Consider the following 22443-nt stretch of genomic DNA (forward strand, 5'->3'; position numbering starts at 1 on the left):
CTCATACACTGCTCTCCTTTGTAATGGTCCCTCATACACTGCTCTCCTTTGAAATTGCCCCTCATACACTGATCTCCTGTGTAATGGCTCCTCATACACTGCTCTCCTTTGTAATGGCCACTCATACACTGCTCTCCCTTGTAATGGCCCCTCATACACTGCTCTCCTTTGTAATGGTCCCTCATACACTGATCTCATTTGTAATGGCCCCTCATACACTGCTCTCCCTTGTAATGGCCCCTCATACACTGCTCTCCTTTGTAATGGTCCCTCATACACTGCTCTCCTGCGTAATGGCCCCTCATACACTGCTCTCCTTTGTAATGGCCCCTCATACACTGCTCTCCTTTGTAATGGCCCCTCATACACTGCTCTCCTTTGTAATGGCCCCTCATACACTGATCTCCTTTGGAATGGTCCCTCATACACTGCTCTCCTGTGTCATGGTCCCTCATACACTGATCTCCTTTGTAATGGCCCCTCATACACTGCTCTCCTTTGTAATGGTCCCTCATACACTGCTCTCCTGTGTAATGGCCCCTCATACACTGCTCTCCTGTGTAATTGCCCCTCATACACTGCTCTCCTTTGTAATGACCCCTCATACACTGCTCTCCTGTGTAATGGTCCCTCATACACTGATCTCCTTTGTAATGGCCCCTCATGCACTGATCTCCTTTGTAATGGCTCCTTATCCACTGCTCTCCTATGTAATGGCCCCTCATACACTGATCTCCTTTGTAATGGCCCCTCATGCACTGATCTCCTTTGTAATGGCCCCTCATACACTGCTCTCCTTTGTAATGGTCCCTCATACACTGCTCTCCTGTGTAATGGCCCCTCATACACTGCTCTCCTTTGTAATGGCCCCTCATACACTGCTCTCCTTTGTAATGGCCCCTCATACACTGCTCTCCTTTGTAATGGCCACTCATACACTGATCTCCTTTGTAATGGCCCCTCATACACTGATCTCCTTTGTAATGGCCCCTCATACACTGCTCTCCTGTGTAATGGCCCCTCATACGCTGCTCTCCTTTGTATGGGTCCCTCATACACTGCTCTCCTTTGTAATGGTCCCTCATAAACTGATCTCCTTTGTAATGGTCCCTCATACACTGCTCTCCTGTGTAATGGCCCCTCATACACTGATCTCCTTTGTAATGGTCCCTTATACACTGCTCTCCTTTGTAATGGCCCCTCATACACTGCTCTCCTTTGTAATGGCCCCTCATACACTGCTCTCCTGTGTAATGGCCCCTCATACACTGATCTCCTTTGTAATGGTCCCTTATACACTGCTCTCCTTTGTAATGGCCCCTCATACACTGCTCTCCTTGGTAATGGCCCCTCATACACTGCTCTCCTGTGTAATGGCCCCTCATACACTGATCTCCTTTGTAATTGTCCATCATACACTGCTCTCCTGTGTAATGGCTCCTTATACACTGCTCTCCTGTGTAATGGCCCCTCATACACTGCTCTCCTTTGTAATGGCCCCACATACACTGCTCTCCTTTGTAATAGCCCCTCATACACTGCTCTCCCATGTAATGGTCGCTAATACACTGCTCTCCTTTGTAATGGCCCCTCATACACTGCTCTCCTGAGTAATGGCCCCTCATACACTGCTCTTCTTTGTAATGGCCCCTCATACACTTATCTCCTTTGTAATGGCCCCTCATACACTGATCTCCTTTGTAATGGCCCCTCATACACTGCTCCCTTTGTAATGGCCCCTCATACACTTCTCTCCTTTGTAATGGTCTCTCATACACTGCTCTCCTTTGTAATGGCCCCTCATACACTGCTCTCCTTTGTAATGGCCCCTCATACACTGCTCTCCTTTTTAATGGTCCCTCATACACTGCTCTCCTGTGTAATGACCCCTCATACACTGCTCTCCTGTGTAATGGTCCCTCATACACTGCTCTCCTGTGTAATGGTCTCTCATACGCTGCTCTCCTGTGTAATGGCCCCTCATACACTGCTCTCCTTTGTAATGGCCCGTCATACACTGCTCTCCTTTGTAATGGCCCCTCATACACTGCTCTCCTGTGTAATGGCCCCTCATACACTGCTCTCCTGTGTAATGGCCCCTCATACACTGCTCTCCTTTGTAATGGCCCCTCATACACTGCTCTCCTGTGTAATGGCCCCTCATACACTGCTCTCCTGTGTAATGGCCCCTCATACACTGCTCTCCTGTGTAATGGCCCCTCATACACTGCTCTCCTGTGTAATGGTCCCTCATACACTGCTCTCCTGTGTAATGGCCCCTCATACACTGCTCTCCTGTGTAATGGCCCCTCATACACTGCTCTCCTGTGTAAAGGCCCTTCATACACTGATCTCCTTCGTAATGGCCCCTTATACACTGATCTCCTTTGTAATGGTCCCTCATACACTGCTCTCCTGTGTAATGGCCCCTCATACGCTGTTCTCCTTTGTAATGGCCCCTCATACACTGCTCTCCTGTGTAATGGTTCCTCATACGCTGCTCACCTTTGTAATGGTCCCTCATACGCTGCTCTTCTTTGTAATGGTCCCTCATACGCTGCTCTCCTGTGTAATGGCCCCTCATACGCTGCTCTCCTTTTTAATGGCCCCTCTTACGCTGCACTCCTGTGTAATGGCCTCTCATAAGCTGCTCCACTTTGTAATGGTCCCTCATACGCTGCTCTCCTTTGTAATGGCCCCTCATATGCTGCTCTCCTGTGTAATGATACCTCATACACTGCTCTCCTGTGTAATGGCCCCTCATACACTGCTCTCCTGTGTAATGGTCCCTCATACGCTGCTCTCCTGTGTAATGGCCCCTCATACACTGCTCGCCTGTGTAATGGTCGCTCATACACTGCTCTCCTGTGTAATGGCCCCTCATATACTGCTCTCCTGTGTAATGGCCCCTCATACGCTGCTCTCCTTTGTAATGGCCCCTCAAACACTGCTCTAATGTGTAATGGCCCCTCATACACTGCTCTCCTTTGTAATGGCCACTCATACACTGATCTCCTTTGTAATGGCCCCTCATACACTGATCTCCTTTGTAATGGCCCCTCATACACTGCTCTCCTGTGTAATGGCCCCTCATACGCTGCTCTCCTTTGTATGGGTCCCTCATACACTGCTCTCCTTTGTAATGGTCCCTCATAAACTGATCTCCTTTGTAATGGTCCCTCATACACTGCTCTCCTGTGTAATGGCCCCTCATACACTGATCTCCTTTGTAATGGTCCCTTATACACTGCTATCCTTTGTAATGGCCCCTCATACACTGCTCTCCTTTGTAATGGCCCCTCATACACTGCTCTCCTGTGTAATGGCCCCTCATACACTGATCTCCTTTGTAATGGTCCCTTATACACTGCTCTCCTTTGTAATGGCCCCTCATAGACTGCTCTCCTTTGTAATGGCCCCTCATACACTGCTCTCCTGTGTAATGGCCCCTCATACACTGATCTCCTTTGTAATTGTCCATCATACACTGCTCTCCTGTGTAATGGCTCCTCATACACTGCTCTCCTGTGTAATGGCCCCTCAAACACTGCTCTCCTTTGTAATGGCCCCACATACACTGCTCTCCTTTGTAATAGCCCCTCATACACTGCTCTCCCATGTAATGGTTGCTAATACACTGCTCTCCTTTGTAATGGCCCCTCATACACTGCTCTCCTGAGTAATGGCCCCTCATACACTGCTCTTCTTTGTAATGGCCCCTCATACACTTATCTCCTTTGTAATGGCCCCTCATACACTGATCTCCTTTGTAATGGCCCCTCATACACTGCTCCCTTTGTAATGGCCCCTCATACACTTCTCTCCTTTGTAATGGTCCCTCATACACTGCTCTCCTTTGTAATGGCCCCTCATACACTGCTCTCCTTTGTAATGGCCCCTCATACACTGCTCTCCTTTTTAATGGTCCCTCATACACTGCTCTCCTGTGTAATGACCCCTCATACACTGCTCTCCTGTGTAATGGTCCCTCATACACTGCTCTCCTGTGTAATGGTCTCTCATACGCTGCTCTCCTGTGTAATGGCCCCTCATACACTGCTCTCCTTTGTAATGGCCCGTCATACACTGCTCTTCTTTGTAATGGCCCCTCATACACTGCTCTCCTGTGTAATGGCACCTCATACACTGCTCTCCTGTGTAATGGCCCCTCATACACTGCTCTCCTTTGTAATGGCCCCTCATACACTGCTCTCCTGTGTAATGGCGCCTCATACACTGCTCTCCTGTGTAATGGCCCCTCATACACTGCTCTCCTGTGTAATGGCCCCTCATACACTGCTCTCCTGTGTAATGGCCCCTCATACACTGCTCTCCTGTGTAAAGGCCCTTCATACACTGATCTCCTTTGTAATGGCCCCTTATACACTGATCTCCTTTGTAATGGTCCCTCATACACTGCTCTCCTGTGTAATGGCCCCTCATACGCTGTTCTCCTTTGTAATGGCCCCTCATACACTGCTCTCCTGTGTAATGGTTCCTCATACGCTGCTCACCTTTGTAATGGTCCCTCATACGCTGCTCTTCTTTGTAATGGTCCCTCATACGCTGCTCTCCTGTGTAATGGCCCCTCATACGCTGCTCTCCTTTGTAATGGCCCCTCTTACGCTGCACTCCTGTGTAATGGCCTCTCATAAGCTGCTCTCCTTTGTAATGGCCCCTCATACACTGCTCTCCTTTGTAATGGCCCCTCATACACTGCTCTCCTTTTTAATGGTCCCTCATACACTGCTCTCCTGTGTAATGACCCCTCATACACTGCTCTCCTGTGTAATGGTCCCTCATACACTGCTCTCCTGTGTAATGGTCTCTCATACTCTGCTCTCCTGTGTAATGGCACCTCATACACTGCTCTCCTTTGTAATGGCCCCTCATACACTGCTCTCCTTTGTAATGGCCCCTCATACACTGCTCTCCTTTTTAATGGTCCCTCATACACTGCTCTCCTGTGTAATGACCCCTCATACACTGCTCTCCTGTGTAATGGTCCCTCATACACTGCTCTCCTGTGTAATGGTCTCTCATACGCTGCTCTCCTGTGTAATGGCCCCTCATACACTGCTCTCCATTGTAATGGCCCGTCATACACTGCTCTCCTTTGTAATGGCCCCTCATACACTGCTCTCCTGTGTAATGGCCCCTCATACACTGCTCTCCTGTGTAATGGCCCCTCATACACTGCTCTCCTGTGTAATGGCCCCTCATACGCTGCTCTCCTTTGTAATGGCCCCTCAAACACTGCTCTAATGTGTAATGGCCCCTCATACACTGCTCTCCTTTGTAATGGCCACTCATACACTGATCTCCTTTGTAATGGCCCCTCATACACTGATCTCCTTTGTAATGGCCCCTCATATGCTGCTCTCCTGTGTAATGATCCCTCATACACTGCTCTCCTGTGTAATGGCCCCTCATACACTGCTCTCCTGTGTAATGGTCCCTCATACGCTGCTCTCCTGTGTAATGGCACCTCATACACTGCTCTCCTGTGTAATGGTCGCTCATACACTGCTCTCCTGTGTAATGGCCCCTCATACACTGCTCTCCTGTGTAATGGCCCCTCATACGCTGCTCTCCTTTGTAATGGCCCCTCAAACACTGCTCTAATGTGTAATGGCCCCTCATACACTGCTCTCCTTTGTAATGGCCACTCATACACTGATCTCCTTTGTAATGGCCCCTCATACACTGATCTCCTTTGTAATGGCCCCTCATACACTGCTCTCCTGTGTAATGGCCCCTCATACGCTGCTCTCCTTTGTGTGGGTCCCTCATACACTGCTCTCCTTTGTAATGGTCCCTCATAAACTGATCTCCTTTGTAATGGTCCCTCATACACTGCTCTCCTGTGTAATGGCCCCTCATACACTGATCTCCTTTGTAATGGTCCCTTATACACTGCTCTCCTTTGTAATGGCCCCTCATACACTGATCTCCTTTGTAATGGCCCCTCATACACTGCTCTCCTGTGTAATGGCCCCTCATACACTGATCTCCTTTGTAATGGTCCCTTATACACTGCTCTCCTTTGTAATGGCCCCTCATAGACTGCTCTCCTTTGTAATGGCCCCTCATACACTGCTCTCCTGTGTAATGGCCCCTCATACACTGATCTCCTTTGTAATTGTCCATCATACACTGCTCTCCTGTGTAATGGCTCCTCATACACTGCTCTCCTGTGTAATGGCCCCTCATACACTGCTCTCCTTTGTAATGGCCCCACATACACTGCTCTCCTTTGTAATAGCCCCTCATACACTGCTCTCCCATGTAATGGTCGCTAATACACTGCTCTCCTTTGTAATGGCCCCTCATACACTGCTCTCCTGAGTAATGGCCCCTCATACACTGCTCTTCTTTGTAATGGCCCCTCATACACTTATCTCCTTTGTAATGGCCCCTCATACACTGATCTCCTTTGTAATGGCCCCTCATACACTGCTCCCTTTGTAATGGCCCCTCATACACTTCTCTCCTTTGTAATGGTCCCTCATACACTGCTGTCCTTTGTAATGGCCCCTCATACACTGCTCTCCTTTGTAATGGCCCCTCATACACTGCTCTCCTTTTTAATGGTCCCTCATACACTGCTCTCCTGTGTAATGACCCCTCATACACTGCTCTCCTGTGTAATGGTCCCTCATACACTGCTCTCCTGTGTAATGGTCTCTCATACGCTGCTCTCCTGTGTAATGGCCCCTCATACACTGCTCTCCTTTGTAATGGCCCGTCATACACTGCTCTCCTTTGTAATGGCCCCTCATACACTGCTCTCCTGTGTAATGGACCCTCATACACTGCTCTCCTGTGTAATGGCCCCTCATATACTGCTCTCCTTTGTAATGGCCCCTCATACACTGCTCTCCTGTGTAATGGCCCCTCATACACTGCTCTCCTGTGTAATGGCCCCTCATACACTTCTCTCCTGTGTAATGGCCCCTCATACACTGCTCTCCTGTGTAATGGCCCCTCATACACTGCTCTCCTGTGTAATGGCCCCTCATACACTGCTCTCCTGTGTAAAGGCCCTTCATACACTGATCTCCTTTGTAATGGCCCCTTATACACTGATCTCCTTTGTAATGGTCCCTCATACACTGCTCTCCTGTGTAATGGCCCCTCATACGCTGTTCTCCTTTGTAATGGCCCCTCATACACTGCTCTCCTGTGTAATGGTTCCTCATACGCTGCTCACCTTTGTAATGGTCCCTCATATGCTGCTCTTCTTTGTAATGGTCCCTCATATGCTGCTCTCCTGTGTAATGGCCCCTCATACGCTGCTCTCCTTTGTAATGGCCCCTCTTACGCTGCACTCCTGTGTAATGGCCTCTCATAAGCTGCTCTCCTTTGTAATGGCCCCTCATACACTGCTCTCCTTTGTAATGGCCCCTCATACACTGCTCTCCTTTTTAATGGTCCCTCATACACTGCTCTCCTGTGTAATGACCCCTCATATACTGCTCTCCTGTGTAATGGTCCCTCATACACTGCTCTCCTGTGTAATGGTCTCTCATACGCTGCTCTCCTGTGTAATGGCACCTCATACACTGCTCTCCTTTGTAATGGCCCCTCATACACAGCTCTCCTTTGTAATGGCCCCTCATACACTGCTCTCCTTTTTAATGGTCCCTCATACACTGCTCTCCTGTGTAATGACCCCTCATACACTGCTCTCCTGTGTAATGGTCCCTCATACACTGCTCTCCTGTGTAATGGTCTCTCATACGCTGCTCTCCTGTGTAATGGCCCCTCATACACTGCTCTCCTTTGTAATGGCCCGTCATACACTGCTCTCCTTTGTAATGGCCCCTCATACACTGCTCTCCTGTGTAATGGCCCCTCATACACTGCTCTCCTGTGTAATGGCCCCTCATACACTGCTCTCCTTTGTAATGGCCCCTCATACACTGCTCTCCTGTGTAATGGCCCCTCATACACTGCTCTCCTGTGTAATGGCCCCTCATACACTGCTCTCCTGTGTAATGGCCCCTCATACACTGCTCTCCTGTGTAATGGCCCCTCATACACTGCTCTCCTGTGTAAAGGCCCTTCATACACTGATCTCCTTTGTAATGGCCCCTTATACACTGATCTCCTTTGTAATGGTCCCTCATACACTGCTCTCCTGTGTAATGGCCCCTCATACGCTGTTCTCCTTTGTAATGGCCCCTCATACACTGCTCTCCTGTGTAATGGTTCCTCATACGCTGCTCACCTTTGTAATGGTCCCTCATACGCTGCTCTTCTTTGTAATGGTCCCTCATACGCTGCTCTCCTGTGTAATGGCCTCTCATAAGCTGCTCTCCTTTGTAATGGTCCCTCATACGCTGCTCTCCTTTGTAATGGCCCCTCATACACTGATCTCCTTTGTAATTGTCCATCATACACTGCTCTCCTGTGTAATGGCTCCTCATACACTGCTCTCCTGTGTAATGGCCCCTCATACACTGCTCTCCTTTGTAATGGCCCCACATACACTGCTCTCCTTTGTAATAGCCCCTCATACACTGCTCTCCCATGTAATGGTCGCTAATACACTGCTCTCCTTTGTAATGGCCCCTCATACACTGCTCTCCTGAGTAATGGCCCCTCATACACTGCTCTTCTTTGTAATGGCCCCTCATACACTTATCTCCTTTGTAATGGCCCCTCATACACTGATCTCCTTTGTAATGGCCCCTCATACACTGCTCCCTTTGTAATGGCCCCTCATACACTTCTCTCCTTTGTAATGGTCCCTCATACACTGCTGTCCTTTGTAATGGCCCCTCATACACTGCTCTCCTTTGTAATGGCCCCTCATACACTGCTCTCCTTTTTAATGGTCCCTCATACACTGCTCTCCTGTGTAATGACCCCTCATACACTGCTCTCCTGTGTAATGGTCCCTCATACACTGCTCTCCTGTGTAATGGTCTCTCATACGCTGCTCTCCTGTGTAATGGCCCCTCATACACTGCTCTCCTTTGTAATGGCCCGTCATACACTGCTCTCCTTTGTAATGGCCCCTCATACACTGCTCTCCTGTGTAATGGACCCTCATACACTGCTCTCCTGTGTAATGGCCCCTCATATACTGCTCTCCTTTGTAATGGCCCCTCATACACTGCTCTCCTGTGTAATGGCCCCTCATACACTGCTCTCCTGTGTAATGGCCCCTCATACACTTCTCTCCTGTGTAATGGCCCCTCATACACTGCTCTCCTGTGTAATGGCCCCTCATACACTGCTCTCCTGTGTAATGGCCCCTCATACACTGCTCTCCTGTGTAAAGGCCCTTCATACACTGATCTCCTTTGTAATGGCCCCTTATACACTGATCTCCTTTGTAATGGTCCCTCATACACTGCTCTCCTGTGTAATGGCCCCTCATACGCTGTTCTCCTTTGTAATGGCCCCTCATACACTGCTCTCCTGTGTAATGGTTCCTCATACGCTGCTCACCTTTGTAATGGTCCCTCATATGCTGCTCTTCTTTGTAATGGTCCCTCATATGCTGCTCTCCTGTGTAATGGCCCCTCATACGCTGCTCTCCTTTGTAATGGCCCCTCTTACGCTGCACTCCTGTGTAATGGCCTCTCATAAGCTGCTCTCCTTTGTAATGGCCCCTCATACACTGCTCTCCTTTGTAATGGCCCCTCATACACTGCTCTCCTTTTTAATGGTCCCTCATACACTGCTCTCCTGTGTAATGACCCCTCATATACTGCTCTCCTGTGTAATGGTCCCTCATACACTGCTCTCCTGTGTAATGGTCTCTCATACGCTGCTCTCCTGTGTAATGGCACCTCATACACTGCTCTCCTTTGTAATGGCCCCTCATACACAGCTCTCCTTTGTAATGGCCCCTCATACACTGCTCTCCTTTTTAATGGTCCCTCATACACTGCTCTCCTGTGTAATGACCCCTCATACACTGCTCTCCTGTGTAATGGTCCCTCATACACTGCTCTCCTGTGTAATGGTCTCTCATACGCTGCTCTCCTGTGTAATGGCCCCTCATACACTGCTCTCCTTTGTAATGGCCCGTCATACACTGCTCTCCTTTGTAATGGCCCCTCATACACTGCTCTCCTGTGTAATGGCCCCTCATACACTGCTCTCCTGTGTAATGGCCCCTCATACACTGCTCTCCTTTGTAATGGCCCCTCATACACTGCTCTCCTGTGTAATGGCCCCTCATACACTGCTCTCCTGTGTAATGGCCCCTCATACACTGCTCTCCTGTGTAATGGCCCCTCATACACTGCTCTCCTGTGTAATGGCCCCTCATACACTGCTCTCCTGTGTAAAGGCCCTTCATACACTGATCTCCTTTGTAATGGCCCCTTATACACTGATCTCCTTTGTAATGGTCCCTCATACACTGCTCTCCTGTGTAATGGCCCCTCATACGCTGTTCTCCTTTGTAATGGCCCCTCATACACTGCTCTCCTGTGTAATGGTTCCTCATACGCTGCTCACCTTTGTAATGGTCCCTCATACGCTGCTCTTCTTTGTAATGGTCCCTCATACGCTGCTCTCCTGTGTAATGGCCTCTCATAAGCTGCTCTCCTTTGTAATGGTCCCTCATACGCTGCTCTCCTTTGTAATGGCCCCTCATACACTGCTCTCCTGTGTAATGGTCCCTCATACACTGCTCTCCTTTGTAATGGCCCCTCATACACTGCTCTCCTGTGTAATGGCCCCTCATACACTGCTCTCCTTTGTAATGGCCCCTCATACACTGCTCTCCTGTGTAATGGCCCCTCATACACTGCTCTCCTTTGTATGGGCCCCTCATACACTGCTCTCCTTTGTATGGGCCCCTCATACACTGCTCTCCTTTGCATGGGCCCCTCATAAACTGCTCTGCTTTGTAATGGCCCCTCATACACAGCTCTCCTTTGTAATGGCTCCTCATACGCTGCTCTGCTTTGTAATGGCCCCTCATACACTGCTCTCCTTTGTATGGGCTCCTCATACACTGATCTCCTTTGTAATGGCCCCTATTCACAGCTCTCCTGTGTAATGGTCCCTCATACACTGCTCTCCTGTGTAATGGCCCCTCATGCACTGATCTCCTGTGTAATGGCCCCTCATGCACTGATCTCCTTTGTAATGGCCCCTCATACACTGCTCTCTTGTGTAATGGCCCCTCATACACTGCTCTCCTTTGTAATGGCCCCTCATACACTGCTCTCCTTTGTAATGGCCTCTCATACACTGCTCTCCTTTGTAATGGTCGCTCATACACTGCTCTCCTTTGTAATGGTCCCTCATACACTGCTCTCCTTTGTAATGGCCCATCATACACTGCTCTCCTTTGTAATGGCCCCTCATACACTGCTCTCCTTTTTATGGGCTCCTCATACACTGCTCTCCTTTGGATGGGCTCCTCATACACTGCTCTCCTTTGTATGGGCTCCTCATACACTGCTCTCCTTTGTATGGGCTCTTCAAACGCTTCTCTCCTTTGTAATGACCCCTCATACACTGCACTCCTGTGTAATGGCCCCTCATAAGCTGCTCTCCTGTGTAATGGTCCCTCATACACTGCTCTCCTGTGTAATGGTCCCTCATACACTGCTCTCCTTTTAATGGCCCCTCATACACTGATCTCCTTTGTAATGGCCCCTCATACACTGCTCTCCTGTGTAATGGCCCCTCATACACTGCTCTCCTGTGTAATGGCCCCTCATACACTGCTCTCCTTTGTAATGGCCCCTCATACACTGCTCTCCTGTGTAATGGCCCCTCATACACTGCTCTCCTGTGTAATGGCCCCTCATACACTGCTCTCCTGTGTAATGGCCCCTCATACACTGCTCTCCTGTGTAATGGCCCCTTATACACTGCTCTCCTGTGTAATGGCCCCTCATACACTGCTCTCCTTTGTAATGGCCCCTCATACACTGCTCTCCTGTGTAATGGCCCCTCATACACTGCTCTCCTGTGTAATGGCCCCTCATACACTGCTCTCCTGTGTAATGGCCCCTCATACACTGCTCTCCTGTGTAATGGTCCCTCATACACTGCTCTCCTTTGTAATGGCCCCTCATACACTGCTCTCCTGTGTAATGGCCCCTCATACACTGCTCTCCTTTGTAATGGCCCCTCATACACTGCTCTCCTGTGTAATGGCCCCTCATACACTGCTCTCCTTTGTAATGGTCCCTCATACACTGCTCTCCTGTGTAATGGCCCCTCATACACTGCTCTCCTGTGTAATTGCCCCTCATACACTGCTCTCCTTTGTAATGACCCCTCATACACTGCTCTCCTGTGTAATGGTCCCTCATACACTGATCTCCTTTGTAATGGCCCCTCATGCACTGATCTCCTTTGTAATGGCCCCTTATCCACTGCTCTCCTATGTAATGGCCCCTCATACACTGATCTCCTTTGTAATGGCCCCTCATGCACTGATCTCCTTTGTAATGGCCCCTCATACACTGCTCTCCTTTGTAATGGTCCCTCATACACTGCTATCCTGTGTAATGGCCCCTCATACACTGCTCTCCTTTGTAATGGCCCCTCATACACTGCTCTCCTTTGTAATGGCCCCTCATACACTGCTCTCCTTTGTAATGGCCACTCATACACTGATCTCCTTTGTAATGGCCCCTCATACACTGATCTCCTTTGTAATGGCCCCTCATACACTGCTCTCCTGTGTAATGGCCCCTCATACGCTGCTCTCCTTTGTATGGGTCCCTCATACACTGCTCTCCTTTGTAATGGTCCCTCATAAACTGATCTCCTTTGTAATGGTCCCTCATACACTGCTCTCCTGTGTAATGGCCCCTCATACACTGATCTCCTTTGTAATGGTCCCTTATACACTGCTCTCCTTTGTAATGGCCCCTCATACAATGCTCTCCTTTGTAATGGCCCCTCATACACTGCTCTCCTGTGTAATGGCCCCTCATACACTGATCTCCTTTGTAATGGTCCCTTATACACTGCTCTCCTTTGTAATGGCCCCTCATACACTGCTCTCCTTTGTAATGGCCCCTCATACACTGCTCTCCTGTGTAATGGCCCCTCATACACTGATCTCCTTTGTAATTGTCCATCATACACTGCTCTCCTGTGTAATGGCTCCTCATACACTGCTCTCCTGTGTAATGGTCCCTCATACACTGCTCTCCTTTTAATGGCACCTCATACACTGATCTCCTTTGTAATGGAACCTCATACACTGCTCTCCTGTGTAATGGCCCCTCATACACTGCTCTCCTGTGTAATGGCCCCTCATACACTGCTCTCCTTTGTAATGGCCCCTCATACACTGCTCTCCTGTGTAATGGCCCCTCATACACTGCTCTCCTGTGTAATGGCCCCTCATACACTGCTCTCCTGTGTAATGGCCCCTCATACACTGCTCTCCTGTGTAATGGCCCCTCATACACTGCTCTCCTGTGTAATGGCCCCTCATACACTGCTCTCCTTTGTAATGGCCCCTCATACACTGCTCTCCTGTGTAATGGCCCCTCATACACTGCTCTCCTGTGTAATGGCCCCTCATACACTGCTCTCCTGTGTAATGGCCCCTCATACACTGCTCTCCTGTGTAATGGTCCCTCATACACTGCTCTCCTTTGTAATGGCCCCTCATACACTGCTCTCCTGTGTAATGGCCCCTCATACACTGCTCTCCTTTGTAATGGCCCCTCATACACTGCTCTCCTGTGTAATGGCCCCTCATACACTGCTCTCCTTTGTAATGGTCCCTCATACACTGCTCTCCTGTGTAATGGCCCCTCATACACTGCTCTCCTGTGTAATTGTCCCTCATACACTGCTCTCCTTTGTAATGACCCCTCATACACTGCTCTCCTGTGTAATGGCCCCTCATACACTGCTCTCCTGTGTAATGGCCCCTCATACACTGATCTCCTTTGTAATGGCCCCTCATGCACTGATCTCCTTTGTAATGGCCCCTCATACACTGCTCTCCTTTGTAATGGCCCCTCATACACTGCTCTCCTTTGTAATGGCCCCTCATACACTGCTCTCCTTTGTAATGGCCCTTCATACACTGCTCTCCTTTGTAATGGCCCCTCATACACTGCTCTCCTTTGTAATGGCCACTCATACACTGATCTCCTTTGTAATGGCCCCTCATACACTGATCTCCTTTGTAATGGCCCCTCATACACTGCTCTCCTGTGTAATGGCCCCTCATACGCTGCTCTCCTTTGTATGGGTCCCTCATACACTGCTCTCCTTTGTAATGGTCCCTCATAAACTGATCTCCTTTGTAATGGTCCCTCATACACTGCTCTCCTGTGTAATGGCCCCTCATACACTGATCTCCTTTGTAATGGTCCCTTATACACTGCTCTCCTTTGTAATGGCCCCTCATACAATGCTCTCCTTTGTAATGGCCCCTCATACACTGCTCTCCTGTGTAATAGCCCCTCATACACTGATCTCCTTTGTAATGGTCCCTTATACACTGCTCTCCTTTGTCATGGCCCCTCATACACTGCTCTCCTTTGTAATGGCCCCTCATACACTGCTCTCCTGTGTAATGGCCCCTCATACACTGATCTCCTTTGTAATTGTCCATCATACACTGCTCTCCTGTGTAATGGCTCCTCATACACTGCTCTCCTGTGTAATGGCCCCTCATACACTGCTCTCCTTTGTAATGGCCCCACATACATTGCTCTCCTTTGTAATAGCCCCTCATACACTGCTCTCCCATGTAATGGTCGCTAATACACTGCTCTCCTTTGTAATGGCCCCTCATACACTGCTCTCCTGAGTAATGGCCCCTCATACACTGCTCTTCTTTGTAATGGCCCCTCATACACTTATCTCCTTTGTAATGGCCCCTCATACACTGATCTCCTTTGTAATGGCCCCTCATACACTGCTCCCTTTGTAATGGCCCCTCATACACTTCTCTCCTTTGTAATGGTCCCTCATACACTGCTCTCATTTGTAATGGCCCCTCATACACTGCTCTCCTTTGTAATGGCCCCTCATACACTGCTCTCCTTTTTAATGGTCCCTCATACACTGCTCTCCTGTGTAATGACCCCTAATACACTGCTCTCCTGTGTAATGGTCCCTCATACACTGCTCTCCTGTGTAATGGTCTCTCATACGCTGCTCTCCTGTGTAATGGCCCCTCATACACTGCTCTCCTTTGTAATGGCCCGTCATACACTGCTCTCCTTTGTAATGGCCCCTCATACACTGCTCTCCTGTGTAATGGCCCCTCATACACTGCTCTCCTGTGTAATGGCCCCTCATACACTGCTCTCCTGTGTAATGGCCCCTCATACACTGCTCTCCTGTGTAATGGCCCCTCATACACTGCTCTCCTGTGTAATGGCCCCTCATACACTGCTCTCCTTTGTAATGGCCCCTCATACACTGCTCTCCTGTGTAATGGCCCCTCATACACTTATCTCCTTTGTAATTGTCCATCATACACTGCTCTCCTGTGTAATGGCTCCTCATACACTGCTCTCCTGTGTAATGGTCCCTCATACACTGCTCTCCTTTTAATGGCACCTCATACACTGATCTCCTTTGTAATGGCCCCTCATACACTGCTCTCCTGTGTAATGGCCCCTCATACACTGCTCTCCTGTGTAATGGCCCCTCATACACTGCTCTCCTTTGTAATGGCCCCTCATACACTGCTCTCCTGTGTAATGGCCCCTCATACACTGCTCTCCTGTGTAATGGCCCCTCATACACTGCTCTCCTGTGTAATGGCCCCTCATACACTGCTCTCCTGTGTAATGGCCCCTCATACACTGCTCTCCTGTGTAATGGCCCCTCATACACTGCTCTCCTTTGTAATGGCCCCTCATACACTGCTCTCCTGTGTAATGGCCCCTCATACACTGCTCTCCTGTGTAATGGCCCCTCATACACTGCTCTCCTGTGTAATGGCCCCTCATACACTGCTCTCCTGTGTAATGGTCCCTCATACACTGCTCTCCTTTGTAATGGCCCCTCATACACTGCTCTCCTGTGTAATGGCCCCTCATACACTGCTCTCCTTTGTAATGGCCCCTCATACACTGCTCTCCTGTGTAATGGCCCCTCATACACTGCTCTCCTTTGTAATGGTCCCTCATACACTGCTCTCCTGTGTAATGGCCCCTCATACACTGCTCTCCTGTGTAATTGCCCCTCATACACTGCTCTCCTTTGTAATGACCCCTCATACACTGCTCTCCTGTGTAATGGTCCCTCATACACTGATCTCCTTTGTAATGGCCCCTCATGCACTGATCTCCTTTGTAATGGCCCCTTATCCACTGCTCTCCTATGTAATGGCCCCTCATACACTGATCTCCTTTGTAATGACCCCTCATGCACTGATCTCCTTTGTAATGGCCCCTCATACACTGCTCTCCTTTGTAATGGCCCCTCATACACTGCTCTCCTTTGTAATGGCCCCTCATACACTGCTCTCCTTTGTAATGGCCCGTCATACACTGCTCTCCTTTGTAATGGCCCCTCATACACTGCTCTCCTTTGTAATGGCCACTCATACACTGATCTCCTTTGTAATGGCCCCTCATACACTGATCTCCTTTGTAATGGCCCCTCATACACTGCTCTCCTGTGTAATGGCCCCTCATACGCTGCTCTCTTTTGTATGGGTCCCTCATACACTGCTCTCCTTTGTAATGGTCCCTCATAAACTGATCTCCTTTGTAATGGTCCCTCATACACTGCTCTCCTGTGTAATGGCCCCTCATACACTGATCTCCTTTGTAATGGTCCCTTATACACTGCTCTCCTTTGTAATGGCCCCTCATACAATGCTCTCCTTTGTAATGGCCCCTCATACACTGCTCTCCTGTGTAATGGCCCCTCATACACTGATCTCCTTTGTAATGGTCCCTTATACACTGCTCTCCTTTGTCATGGCCCCTCATACACTGCTCTCCTTTGTAATGGCCCCTCATACACTGCTCTCCTGTGTAATGGCCCCTCATACACTGATCTCCTTTGTAATTGTCCATCATACACTGCTCTCCTGTGTAATGGCTCCTCATACACTGCTCTCCTGTGTAATGGCCCCTCATACACTGCTCTCCTTTGTAATGGCCCCACATACACTGCTCTCCTTTGTAATAGCCCCTCATACACTGCTCTCCCATGTAATGGTCGCTAATACACTGCTCTCCTTTGTAATGGCCCCTCATACACTGCTCTCCTGAGTAATGGCCCCTCATACACTGCTCTTCTTTGTAATGGCCCCTCATACACTTATCTCCTTTGTAATGGCCCCTCATACACTGATCTCCTTTGTAATGGCCCCTCATACACTGCTCCCTTTGTAATGGCCCCTCATACACTTCTCTCCTTTGTAATGGTCCCTCATACACTGCTCTCCTTTGTAATGGCCCCTCATACACTGCTCTCCTTTGTAATGGCCCCTCATACACTGCTCTCCTTTTTAATGGTCCCTCATACACTGCTCTCCTGTGTAATGACCCCTAATACACTGCTCTCCTGTGTAATGGTCCCTCATACACTGCTCTCCTGTGTAATGGTCTCTCATACGCTGCTCTCCTGTGTAATGGCCCCTCATACACTGCTCTCCTTTGTAATGGCCCGTCATACACTGCTCTCCTTTGTAATGGCCCCTCATACACTGCTCTCCTGTGTAATGGCCCCTCATACACTGCTCTCCTGTGTAATGGCCCCTCATACACTGCTCTCCTGTGTAATGGCCCCTCATACACTGCTCTCCTGTGTAATGGCCCCTCAAACACTGCTCTCCTGTGTAATGGCCCCTCATACACTGCTCTCCTTTGTAATGGCCCCTCATACACTGCTCTCCTGTGTAATGGCCCCTCATACACTGCTCTCCTGTGTAATGGCCCCTCATACACTGCTCTCCTGTGTAATGGTCCCTCATACACTGCTCTCCTGTGTAATGGCCCCTCATACACTGCTCTCCTGTGTAATGGCCCCTCATACACTGCTCTCCTGTGTAAAGGCCCTTCATACACTGATCTCCTTTGTAATGGCCCCTTATACACTGATCTCCTTTGTAATGGTCCCTCATACACTGCTCTCCTGTGTAATGGCCCCTCATACGCTGTTCTCCTTTGTAATGGCCCCTCATACACTGCTCTCCTGTGTAATGGTTCCTCATACGCTGCTCACCTTTGTAATGGTCCCTCATATGCTGCTCTTCTTTGTAATGGTCCCTCATACGCTGCTCTCCTGTGTAATGGCCCCTCATACGATGCTCTCCTTTGTAATGGCCCCTCTTACGCTGCACTCCTGTGTAATGGCCTCTCATAAGCTGCTCCACTTTGTAATGGTCCCTCATACACTGCTCTCCTTTGTAATGGTCCCTCATACACTGCTCTCCTGTGTAATGGCCCCTCATACACTGCTCTCCTGTGTAATTGCCCCTCATACACTGCTCTCCTTTGTAATGACCCCTCATACACTGCTCTCCTGTGTAATGGTCCCTCATACACTGATCTCCTTTGTAATGGCCCCTCATGCACTGATCTCCTTTGTAATGGCCCCTTATCCACTGCTCTCCTATGTAATGGCCCCTCATACACTGCTCTCCTTTGTAATGGCCCCTCATGCACTGATCTCCTTTGTAATGGCCCCTCATACACTGCTCTCTTTTGTAATGGCCCCTCATACACTGCTCTCCTTTGTAATGGCCCCTCATACACTGCTCTCCTTTGTAATGGCCCCTCATACACTGCTCTCCTTTGTAATGGCCCCTCATACACTGCTCTCCTTTGTAATGGCCACTCATACACTGATCTCCTTTGTAATGGCCCCTCATACACTGATCTCCTTTGTAATGGCCCCTCATACACTGCTCTCCTGTGTAATGGCCCCTCATACGCTGCTCTCCTTTGTATGGGTCCCTCATACACTGCTCTCCTTTGTAATGGTCCCTCATAAACTGATCTCCTTTGTAATGGTCCCTCATACACTGCTCTCCTGTGTAATGGCCCCTCATACACTGATCTCCTTTGTAATGGTCCCTTATACACTGCTCTCCTTTGTAATGGCCCCTCATACAATGCTCTCCTTTGTAATGGCCCCTCATACACTGCTCTCCTGTGTAATGGCCCCTCATACACTGATCTCCTTTGTAATGGTCCCTTATACACTGCTCTCCTTTGTAATGGCCCCTCATACACAGCTCTCCTTTGTAATGGCCCCTCATACACTGCTCTCCTGTGTAATGGCCCCTCATACACTGATCTCCTTTGTAATTGTCCATCATACACTGCTCTCCTGTGTAATGGCTCCTCATACACTGCTCTCCTGTGTAATGGCCCCTCATACACTGCTCTCCTTTGTAATGGCCCCACATACACTGCTCTCCTTTGTAATAGCCCCTCATACACTGCTCTCCCATGTAATGGTCGCTAATACACTGCTCTCCTTTGTAATGGCCCCTCATACACTGCTCTCCTGAGTAATGGCCCCTCATACACTGCTCTTCTTTGTAATGGCCCCTCATACACTTATCTCCTTTGTAATGGCCCCTCATACACTGATCTCCTTTGTAATGGCCCCTCATACACTGCTCCCTTTGTAATGGCCCCTCATACACTTCTCTCCTTTGTAATGGTCCCTCATACACTGCTCTCCTTTGTAATGGCCCCTCATACACTGCTCTCCTTTGTAATGGCCCCTCATACACTGCTCTCCTTTTTAATGGTCCCTCATACACTGCTCTCCTGTGTAATGACCCCTAATACACTGCTCTCCTGTGTAATGGTCCCTCATACACTGCTCTCCTGTGTAATGGTCTCTCATACGCTGCTCTCCTGTGTAATGGCCCCTCATACACTGCACTCCTTTGTAATGGCCCGTCATACACTGCTCTCCTTTGTAATGGCCCCTCATACACTTCTCTCCTGTGTAATGGCCCCTCATACACTGCTCTCCTGTGTAATGGCCCCTCATACACTGCTCTCCTTTGTAATGGCCCCTCATGCACTGATCTCCTTTGTAATGGCCCCTCATACACTGCTCTCCTTTGTAATGGCCCCTCATACACTGCTCTCCTTTGTAATGGCCACTCATACACTGATCTCCTTTGTAATGGCCCCTCATACACTGATCTCCTTTGTAATGGCCCCTCATACACTGCTCTCCTGTGTAATGGCCCCTCATACGCTGCTCTCCTTTGTATGGGTCCCTCATACACTGCTCTCCTTTGTAATGGTCCCTCATAAACTGATCTCCTTTGTAATGGTCCCTCATACACTGCTCTCCTGTGTAATGGCCCCTCATACACTGATCTCCTTTGTAATGGTCCCTTATACACTGCTCTCCTTTGTAATGGCCCCTCATACAATGCTCTCCTTTGTAATGGCCCCTCATACACTGCTCTCCTGTGTAATGGCCCCTCATACACTGATCTCCTTTGTAATGGTCCCTTATACACTGCTCTCCTTTGTAATGGCCCCTCATACACTGCTCTCCTTTGTAATGGCCCCTCATACACTGCTCTCCTGTGTAATGGCCCCTCATACACTGATCTCCTTTGTAATTGTCCATCATACACTGCTCTCCTGTGTAATGGCTCCTCATACACTGCTCTCCTGTGTAATGGCCCCTCATACACTGCTCTCCTTTGTAATGGCCCCACATACACTGCTCTCCTTTGTAATAGCCCCTCATACACTGCTCTCCCATGTAATGGTCGCTAATACACTGCTCTCCTTTGTAATGGCCCCTCATACACTGCTCTCCTGAGTAATGGCCCCTCATACACTGCTCTTCTTTGTAATGGCCCCTCATACACTTATCTCCTTTGTAATGGCCCCTCATACACTGATCTCCTTTGTAATGGCCCCTCATACACTGCTCCCTTTGTAATGGCCCCTCATACACTTCTCTCCTTTGTAATGGTCCCTCATACACTGCTCTCCTTTGTAATGGCCCCTCATACACTGCTCTCCTTTGTAATGGCCCCTCATACACTGCTCTCCTTTTTAATGGTCCCTCATTCACTGCTCTCCTGTGTAATGACCCCTAATACACTGCTCTCCTGTGTAATGGTCCCTCATACACTGCTCTCCTGTGTAATGGTCTCTCATACGCTGCTCTCCTGTGTAATGGCCCCTCATACACTGCACTCCTTTGTAATGGCCCGTCATACACTGCTCTCCTTTGTAATGGCCCCTCATACACTTCTCTCCTGTGTAATGGCCCCTCATACACTGCTCTCCTGTGTAATGGCCCCTCATACACTGCTCTCCTGTGTAATGGCCCCTCATACACTGCTCTCCTGTGTAATGGCCCCTCATACACTGCTCTCCTGTGTAATGGCCCCTCATACACTGCTCTCCTTTGTAATGGCCCCTCATACACTGCTCTCCTGTGTAATGGCCCCTCATACACTGCTCTCCTGTGTAATGGCCCCTCATACACTGCTCTCCTGTGTAATGGTCCCTCATACACTGCTCTCCTGTGTAATGGCCCCTCATACACTGCTCTCCTGTGTAATGGCCCCTCATACACTGCTCTCCTGTGTAAAGGCCCTTCATACACTGATCTCCTTTGTAATGGCCCCTTATACACTGATCTCCTTTGTAATGGTCCCTCATACACTGCTCTCCTGTGTAATGGCCCCTCATACGCTGTTCTCCTTTGTAATGGCCCCTCATACACTGCTCTCCTGTGTAATGGTTCCTCATACGCTGCTCACCTTTGTAATGGTCCCTCATATGCTGCTCTTCTTTGTAATGGTCCCTCATACGCTGCTCTCCTGTGTAATGGCCCCTCATACGATGCTCTCCTTTGTAATGGCCCCTCTTACGCTGCACTCCTGTGTAATGGCCTCTCATAAGCTGCTCCACTTTGTAATGGTCCCTCATACGCTGCTCTCCTTTGTAATGGCCCCTCATATGCTGCTCTCCTGTGTAATGATCCCTCATACACTGCTCTCCTGTGTAATGGCCTCTCATAAGCTGCTCCACTTTGTAATGGTCCCTCATACACTGCTCTCCTTTGTAATGGTCCCTCATACACTGCTCTCCTGTGTAATGGCCCCTCATACACTGCTCTCCTGTGTAATTGCCCCTCATACACTGCTCTCCTTTGTAATGACCCCTCATACACTGCTCTCCTGTGTAATGGTCCCTCATACACTGATCTCCTTTGTAATGGCCCCTCATGCACTGATCTCCTTTGTAATGGCCCCTTATCCACTGCTCTCCTATGTAATGGCCCCTCATACACTGCTCTCCTTTGTAATGGCCCCTCATGCACTGATCTCCTTTGTAATGGCCCCTCATACACTGCTCTCTTTTGTAATGGCCCCTCATACACTGCTCTCCTTTGTAATGGCCCCTCATACACTGCTCTCCTTTGTAATGGCCCCTCATACACTGCTCTCCTTTGTAATGGCCCCTCATACACTGCTCTCCTTTGTAATGGCCACTCATACACTGATCT

Source organism: Ascaphus truei, chromosome 23, assembly GCF_040206685.1.
Source record: "Ascaphus truei isolate aAscTru1 chromosome 23, aAscTru1.hap1, whole genome shotgun sequence".
NCBI lineage: Eukaryota > Metazoa > Chordata > Amphibia > Anura > Ascaphidae > Ascaphus > Ascaphus truei.